The sequence below is a fragment of the Medicago sativa genome, chromosome 4 (assembly GCF_051527215.1).
Source record: "Medicago sativa cultivar Bolivia chromosome 4, Bolivia_mono, whole genome shotgun sequence".
Classification (NCBI taxonomy): Eukaryota; Viridiplantae; Streptophyta; class Magnoliopsida; order Fabales; family Fabaceae; genus Medicago; species Medicago sativa.
In genome coordinates this window covers 58113252-58123525 of record NC_140752.1, presented here as the reverse complement: position 1 = coordinate 58123525, position 10274 = coordinate 58113252, and positions in this window count along the sequence as shown.

Genomic DNA, 10274 nt, shown 5'->3' with positions numbered 1-10274 from the left:
AGAATGGAGCTTGCTCGATACGATGACTCAGTCTGTTTTTGTGATTCTGTATTTGGTGGTTAATGGGTACACAAAAGAATTAGCTGGATTCTGCACCTCTAACCAAGTGTTTTGGTCTAATGGTTGTATGGTTAATCTTAGAATACTTTGAAGTCCGCCTAATGATGCCATCCACACTACAAAACTCCTCCCCTGACTCTTTACTCCACTAACTCTGGTATTTTACCTCAAACCTGCCACAATTGCCGATTTTTCAGGCATGTACAATGACATGCCCCCCTATCTCTCTCTCTCACACACACACACACACACTTTACCTCTTCACTCAAACCCTAATTTTAATTTTTTATATTCAGTATATTTCGTCTCAAGAATATTACAATTTTGGCTATTGTGTGGAGATGTATCCAGTATTAAACACAGATTCTCAAGAAAATGATTATTGAAAAGTCTAAAATGGTTCAGAAATTAAAATTTGAAAGAATAATTACCTCACATGTCAAAATGGAATTAAGTTATGGAGTCATAAACCAAATAAATTGCCAACCAAACAATTTCATAAACTCCAAATGAAGACCAATATAATATAATAAAAATCTAACCGATATTTTTTATTCCCTTTGAAGTATTTCAAATCCTTGGCATTCTCGCCAAAATAGCTAACCAGTTTGACTTCTTTGTGTAGGTATCTGAAAAAGATGAAACTTACAAAGTTAAAGCAAGGTAGCACAAATTTAAGGAATTGATAAAGAAAGGAGAGGGAGCAATATATAGAGAGAAGACTCAAAATGCAATAAGTGGAGAAAGATTCAAGAATTAAATGTTCCTTCAATCATATCATATTGTGTAAAATCTTAGAGTTATGTTAGAGAAACATAATCTAATGAGAAAAGGAATCTCATGTCCTCTTTTAATGTGGTTTTTCAAATGAATCAATAAACCACACGTTTATCGAATGAATTTAGGTTATACAAATACTGATAGCCTCTCCTTTAGGGATTCATTTTGAAAACACAAAAAACAATTTTAACCTATGGCTTATTAATTTCAATGAAAAGGGAAACAAATAAGCAACAGAGATAACAGTTACAACTATTTGCAATATTTGGTAGACTCAAAATCAAGCATGTTTTTGGTAAAGAATAATAGATCTAATCACACATGTCAACAAAATTGATGTCAGATCTGAAGGACTTACGAGCTTTGTTTGATTGAACCAATCTCAATGCTAACAAGGCGCCTTCAAAATCAACATGAAGCATGTCCCTAGTGAGAGTGATACTTTCTTTGTATAATAAGAAGCGTCCATGGCTAGACGATTAAGGCGAAATCATGGAAGAAACATTGCATCAAAGATGCGGCGGCATCGGAATACTCTGGAGTTAATCGGGATTAGGGTTTTCTATAGACATATGCTTACGAATAATTTATATGGACCATTGATGTGAGCAACATACTTAAAAAACCTAAAGGCGGAAAACGACAATAATGGATACTTGGGCTTGCTCATTAGAGATTATTGGGCCATGTATTTTTTTCATGATGTCTAATACTTTAGCAAAAGAATTCTGCTCTTCTCCCAACAAAAATTGCTCATTACTGATCTTCCGAAAATACCCCTGCGTGAGTTAACTCACACAGGAGTTAATCCTTACGTGACTTAACTCACGCTGCGTGAGTTAAGTCACGTAACGTGAGTTAAGTCACGTACTTTAATTTTTTCTCAGTTTCCCATCGTATCTTCAATTCTAGTTTTCTTCATCTCATACGCAATGGTTACTCTGTAGTCTGCACTTGGTTTATCGCTTTTTATTTCTAATTTCTCTTTGATTACTATTATAACCACAAATTAGAAAATCAAATTTAAAGAGTAATGTTAAAATATTCAAAAACATCAAGGCTCAGATCCAAAATTAAGCACAATGAAATCATCTTTTCCCCAAAACAAAGCTTCTTCACGATTGGATTCTTCACGATTTTTGTGTGTGGCTATGCGACTCACTCTCTTCTCACATGTGGCTTCTTCACGATTTTTGTGTGTGGCTTTTCTCACAATAACCACAAAACAAAGCACAATATTCATGGATTAAAAGTCTCATTTGTATTAAATTCAATATATTTCGATTTCGTTATGTTAGTTTGAAGAAAGGTTGCAAATTGTAACTCATATGGCCAACAAGATGCAGCGTGACTTAAGTAACGCAGGGGTATTAAGGACTTTTCAGTTGGGAACGAGCAAAAACTGTTGGGAGAAGAGCAGTATTCACTAGAGAACCTTATTGGGTTTCTTTGTTTTTTGTTTTAAAAAAAAAAAAGGTTTGGACTAAGGAAAAACCCTCATATCTTTTAAGTCACATTATACATGAAATGCCCCAAATCAAGACTTAATCAAATACAAGAGATATATAGAAATAAAAATGTTTGGCACATATTATGAGTAAATCAAACATGTTTAAATTAGAAAATATCTCATTACATTGTGAGGAAAAAAAATCACTAGAATTGAAAATATTAGCTCAAATTTAATATTTATGGTTTGATTAATTAACAAGAATGTTGTGAATTCGGACTCAAAATCACACCAATACAAACTATCATGTGTGGAGAAAAGGAAAGTAGTAACCAACAACAAAGTAAACACAAGAAAGAGCAACAATAACCGCACCTAGATCTAATCTAGGAATCAAAGTGAAAAGCTCAAAACCACAAGCATATGAAAGCAAGAAAAAAAAACAACAAACACACCAAGAGATGATTACCCAGTTCGGTCCAACTTGACCTACTCTGGGGGAGAGATTGATCTCTCCAATCCACTATCAATGAGTTCTTACAAAGGGATACAAATGGGTTACAAGAAATTAGCTTCAACAAGCTCACAAAGAACAACCCTAATTTCTACCCATTTTCCCAATCTCACCAATGAACAAGACACTCAATGATTTTCACTCACCCAAGGTGTTTACAATGTTTCCCAACCCAAGAGAACCTCACTACAAAGACACTCAACCCTAAAGTTCCCTCCTTTGCAGTTCCAAGTTTTTCTCTCTTCAAGCTCTCCTTCAAAATCTGCAAAGAAACACTTAAATAGTACCCTGCAACTGTCAAAATCGTGTCACGTTTTGCCAAATCGTGACATGATTGGTGCGTATGACCCAAGGTACGACCAACCTTATCCTGAAAACTTGCCCAGCAAGCCGAAAATGGTGAGACGTTTTCCCAAAATCGTGTCACGATTGGACGCTCAAAAAACATGCTCTCAGCACTACCAAAATCGTGACACGCTTGCCAAATCCTGTCACGATTTCTTTGTTCCTCACAATCACAAATTGAAGGCATACACAACATTCTCCACCTTGCCTTCAAATTGATGATGATGTCATTTTAACCATCAACCACCAATCCCCTTTTTCTTTACCTTGCATCCAACTACACCAAGTAGCTCCACAAGTCTACACCAAACCCTCTTCAACCACGGAACGTCTCCCGCTTCCTTGAAGATCACCTTGCATCCAATCACCCTTGGTCTTTTAGGAAATCACACAAGCCACACCATACATTCTTCAAACCCCGGAATGTATTCCGTCCTCATGAAGAATTCACATGCTCACAACTAGAGCATAGCACCCAAGGCCTCCAAAGTCGTACCATTCCCGGTGTCTTCAACTTCACCTTAAGTTGAGCTTTCTCTACCTCAACTTCCAAATGCGTACACACACACTATGCCTTCACCTTGCAACTCCACCTCAAAGGTTGATCACGAGTATTGTTACCTTCGCCTCTCCAGACTGACCATGAGTATTCTTTCCACCTCCTCTCCAGGCTGATGTTGAGTGTTTAACGTCTCTCCAGACGATCACCTCTCTACAAGGCATCAATACCAAGGTGAGAAACATCACCTTCTTCATCCTCCCAACAACTCACCACCAAAGCACCTGCATCCTCATACTCTTCGGACACAACTTGCGCGGAGTTCTCATTGTCCTCCGAACAATCCCTCTTGAAGTGACCAAACTTGTGACATTTAAAGCAGTTATACTTTGCCTTGTTACCGCTCTTTGAGCTTCCTCGGTTACCTCTACCTCCACCATTTCCTCTTGAAACACTAAGGCCTTCATTGTTTTCATCCGCTCTCAAGTCCTTGGACTTGGTCAACTCCTTGGTTCTCAAAGCCGCTTGAACTTCTTCCAAGGTGACAGTGCCTTCTTTGCCATAGAGCATGGCATCCTTGAAGGATTCAAATGATCTCGGTAGAGCACACAACAAGAGTATAACTTTGTCTTCGTCTTCAAGATTCACCTCAATGTTCTCCAAGTCATCAAGGATTTTGTTGAACTCCGTCAATTGCTTCGTCACGGTCTTTGACTCCACCATCTTGAATGAGTAGAGTTGTTGCTTAAGGAATTGCCTATGAGCCAAAGATTTGGTCATATACAATGACTCTAACTTAGACCACATCAACGTTGCGGTAGGTTCCTTCGCGACATCCCTCAAAATTTTATCTCCGAGGCACAAGACAATGACACTCCTAGCCTTGTCCACCATCTTGGTCTTCTTCGCTTGTGTCATGGTGACCGGCAACGCTCCTTCACCTTTCAAAGCTTTCTCACACTTTTGTTGTATCAACACCGCTTGCATCTTCACCTTCCATAACCCAAAATCGTTACTTCTGGTGAACTTCTCAATATCCCACTTTGAACCCATGGTACTCACTAAACCAATTCACTACTATGCCCCACGGTGGGCGCCAATTGTTGTGAATTCGGACTCAAAATCACACCAATACAAACTATGATGTGTGGAGCAAAGGAAAGTAGTAACCAATAACAAAGTAAACACAAGCAAGAGCAACAATAACAGCACCTAGATCTAATATAGGAATCAAAGTGAAAAGCTCAAAACCACAAGCATATGAAGCAAGAAAGAAAAAACAACAAACACACCAAGTGATAATCACCCAGTTCGGTCCAACTTGACCTACTCTGGGGGTGAGATTGATCTCTCCAATCCACTATCACTGAGTTCTTACAAAGGGATACAAATGGGTTACAAGAAATTAGCTTCAACAAGCTCACAAAGAACAACCCTAATTTCTACCCATTGTTGTGAATTCGGACTCAAAATCACACCAATACAAACAATGATGTGTGGAGCAAAGGAAAGTAGTAACCAATAAAAAAGTAAACACAAGCAAGAGCAACAATAACAGCACCTAGATCTAATCTAGGAATCAAAGTGAAAAGCTCAAAACCACAAGCATAAGAAAGCAAGAAAGAAAAAAACAACAAACACACCAAGAGATTATTACCCAGTTCGGTCCAACTTGACCTACTCTGGGGGAGAGATTGATCTCTCCAATCCACTATCAATGAGTTCTTACAAAGGGATACAAATGAGTTACAAGAAGTTAGCTTCAACAAGCTCACAAAGAACAACCCTAATTTCTACCCATTTTCCCAATCTCACCAATGAACAAGACACTCAATGATTTTCACTCACCCAAGGTGTTTACAATGTTTCCCAACCCAAGAGAACCTTACTACAAAGACACTCAACCCTAAAGTTCCCTCCTTTGCAGTTCCAAGTTTTTCTCTATTCAAGCTCTCCTTCAAAATCTGCAAAGAAACACTTAAATAGTACCCCGCTACTATCAAAATTGTGTCACGTTTTGCCAAATCGTGACATGATTGGTGCGTACGACCCAAGGTACGACCAACCTTATCCTGAAAACTTGCCCATCAAGCCGAAAATGGTGACACATTTTCCCAAAATCGTGTCACAATTGGACGCTCAAAAAACATGCTCTCGGCACTACCAAAATCGTGACACGCTTGCCGAATTGTGTCACGATTTCTCTGTTCCTCACAATCACAAATTGAAGGCATACACAACAAAGAAAAAAACAGAAAGGATCTAAAAGAGCTCTATTAATATACAACATAAAAAAAACATTTTGTTCTATTATTATATTTATAAAATTGCAATTTTATTTACTTTATTTTTTCACTTCATTTTTCTTTTTTTTGTCAAGTTAGGTTTATATTGTTATTTTAGAGGAAGTTAGGTTTATATTGTTAATCTCTTTCAATATTTTTTCCAATGATTTTCTATATTATGCTATTAATTTTATTATGATATATCAAGAATAACGATTGGAGAGAAGAAAAAACATGATAAGAAAAAACATGATAATTCTTACTCACATCTCTATCGTTATGTTCATCAAAGGACCATAAAATTGTGCAATTTTCCACGTTATTAGTTTTTTTATTTTTTACAAATGCCTATTAATGCTTAATCTACTTATGCCTTATACTCTACAATTGACCTTATAATTTATACTAGAAAAAAGAAAGACATTAATATTTTTTTTAAGAAGCTTAAATGGAATATAATACCAAACAACTTGAAAATTTCAGCACAAAAGTACCAAAAGTCAACGAAAAGAGTATCAAATTACATCCAAAAACATCAAGAAACAAACATAAATTGAACAAGGGTCAAAGCCACCCCATTACAAATAGATGTCAAAACAAGGTAAGAGATTAAGCCACCACAAATGATCATAAGAGAAAACAAAATTAGGATGATTCGCTTTCAGCCACCAATAAAATTAAAGCTTAATTTTGTCGAGCAATTGTTGTAACGAGACCTCTTTTTGATGAAATACCCGAGCATTTCTTTCAATCCAAATCACCCACACACATGAAAAGCCAAATAAGGGTAAAACTTGAGCCGATACTTTTTGAAAAACCGCTTAAGGTTCCAAATTGAGATAAATGGTTTGACGCGTGTTCACGATATTGTGTTGAAACCAAGTCAGTTAAAAATATTGTACCAAAGTTTACCAAAAAAATCACAAGAAAGGAATAAGTGCTTTGTATCTTCCATCATGTAACACCCACCTACACAAAGCGAGCATTAGGTTGTAAAATCTATCTTTTAATTAAATTGTCCGTTGTTGGTAACCGATTACACAACATACGCCAAACAAAAAGGTTGACTTTTAAGGGAATCTCACATGTCTTTTTATTAATAGTTTAACGCGCTATTCTTTTTTTTTAAAAGAAGTTTAACGTACTATTCTATGAACTTTATAATTGTGCTTAATTATATACTCATTTTATTACAACTAATTGTTATTTATGCTTGATATGTGTCATACACTTTGGTTTTTACATATTTGCCTCAAATGTTTAATTTTTGGATTATTTATTGTATTATTTTACACAAATAAGTTTATCAATGCTAAGTCATTAGATAAATTTGAAAAAAAAATTGAAAATTTATAACATTACATATTACAACTTTTCAAAATCGATAATTGAAATAAAATAGAATAAGGATAATATTTTTAGTAAAAGATAAATTAAAATTAATAATTCATTTTTTTATACAAAAGTAAAATTATAGCAAATAAAAGCAAAGAGATACAAAAAAGGGGTGTGGGGGGACGTTATACCTTACCCAAGTACAACCTAAACAAAAATACCTAGTGAAAAATCAAACCTAATGGACTGACCCTAAACTATTATATTACTTAAAAGGAAATTAATGACAAGTTTACAATCATCCTCGAGGGTATTTCTTATTATCTTGAGGTTACGAGGCTAAACTCTTTCATTGAGCTTGTACTCAACTCAAGTTTATATAATTCATTTTATTTCTATAAGCTATAAAGAAAAATATAATTAGTTTTCTAATAAAAAAAACCCTTTTTCAGAAGGTTAAATTTTCAAACCACGACTTTATAAAAATCAATAATTCAATCCTTCAAAAAAAAAAAAAAAGAGAAAGGATCACGTAAAATAAATAAAATTAAAGATGTTTCTCAAGCACTAATTTTTTTTAGGCAAAATTACACAATTAGTCCCTTAACTTAATTTTAGATATCACTTTCGTCCTTTATCTTTTTTGTCACGATTTAGTCCTTTATGTTATAAAATGACAATATCTTATCATTTTTTATGAGATTTTTTTCAAAGAACTTTGATTTTCTAGGCTTGTATGATGAAGATTTGCGTTTGTCTATGAGTTTGATGAATTTTTTTTTTTGGAGTTTTTGATTATTTTTTTCATAAAAAAGGATAACTTTGTTGTAATTTTATAACATAAAGGATTAAATCGTGACCAAAAAAAGATAAAAGACGAAAGTGTTACCTTTTTTTTTTTAACACTGACGAAAGTGTTACCTAAAATTAAGTTAAGGGATTAATTGTGTAATTTTGCCTTTTTTTTAGCAAAGTTCCTCTTAATTAATTTTACTTACATGAATACCTAGTAATTGTTACTACTTTTTGAAGATGATTGACACGACATAAATAAATTTATTTGCGATGGTTACTAGATGAAAAAATGATTTAATATTTTTTTATACACATTTGTAAAATTTCATTTTAGAACCCAGATAAATGTGTCAAGTCTAAAGATAGATCTTAAAGACAAGATTTAAACAATATTGTAAACATCATAAAATTGAAAGAAAAAACTACCCAACCAAACATTCCACTTATGTATAGTTTTATAGATCTTAATTTGTCATGTAGTTTTGGATTCGTTTCCGGTAATGAAAAACCGGATCACGAGTTGACTCGGAATGAAGAGTGAGTCAGCTCAGAAGCCATAAACGAATTTGCACGTACGTAGCGGAAGTTAGTTATTTCATTTTTTTATTTCGTTCACGCCATTTTCAAATTGAAAGTTAAATTAGATAATTATTGGCGGGAGCAGTTTTATGCTTTGTTGCTTGCTTGATTGATATTTTCCCGCTAGTACTATAGTACATGATTTAATTTTTGAGGCATAGTAACCGTTATGTTCGTTTGAATGACTAGTTTATGCCACCAACCGTTATTTTATTCGTGTTGATACAATATCATGATCATATTAGCGGGAAATTATTATTTATTGATTGATATTGATTAACATATCTTATTTTAGTTTACGGGTTGATTTGGTGGTATAGGTTTGTTACATTGAAATCTGATCATCTTAATGTCTCATGTTTCAATCCTTTTGGTGTCAATATTTGTGGACTAGTCTATAGAAAACTTTATTTGACTTTAAATATGTGGCTCGCTAGTGGACAATAGAATTGGTCTCATAGATTAGTCAATCATTGAATCAGATATTGGGTTAAAAAAAATATCTTATCTTAGTTTATTGAAATTTCTACATCTAAAAAATTGCTCTCTAATCCCCCCAACATGCCAAAACCCTATGTTTCACCAATCAACTTTTGATATTCATTTTACCCTTAATTTTGGCTGCAACACAATAAGTCTTATGTGTATGCATATTGTAATAGTCTGTTTTTTGCTAGGATTATTTTATTTGTTATTATATGTGTTTAATTGCTTGTTTGTGTGTTTAACTTGTGATTAGTGAATTTGGAGGCAAGAAGGGTATTTTAGTCATTTTTAGGATAAAGGGTATTTTGGTCATTTGAAGAGCGAGGGTAAATTAGTAATTTTAGAATGTAGAACATTTTTAGTGTTTAGTGTGAATAGTTATTTTTACTAAGTTTGTAGTAACTTGAGGTAATTATTTTGAGACGGTAAATATGAGATGTTTTAAGAGTTAAGTGAGTAGTAACTTTTTAGAATTAAGTGGTAGGAGTTTTGAGACCCATTATGAATTGAGACAACCTAGCCCAATAGATTGGAGTATATAAACATAACTTATTAGAAGAATTAGAGTTACACTCATTTTCACACATTCTCACAAAGTGGCTAGAAAGAATAGAGTTGAGAGAGAAGTGAATATAGAGAAAAAGAGAAGAACCCAAGTGAAGAGGAGAGCAAGGAATCACAAGAGGAATGAAGATTTTGGTAGATTAGCTAAGCTTAAGAGGAAACAAGGTAAGGGGATAAGTTTGTTTCACCTAATAATTTATAATCTAGTTTTTAGCTTATGGGGTCATAATTGATTTTGTTTGAATTGTGAAAATTGATGATTATATGTGTGATTTTCGTGCGTGGATTTATGTGATGAATTAGGGTATATGAAAATTGTTGAAAACTTGTTGTTGATGCTTAATTTTCAATGTTTATATGTGTTGAAGGAGGAGAAATTTTATGTGTGATTATGAAAATTGATGCTTAATTTTTGTGAAAATGGGTCAAAGAGGAGAAATTTGATTTCACTACCACAATTTTGGCTTTTAATAGCACAAGTTTAATAGCGCTTCTGGATAAATGCTATTGAAAATGCAACTCATAGACTAGTTATAGCACTTTTTAGAAAGCGCTAAGAAAAACATGTTAAAAACTGGGTTT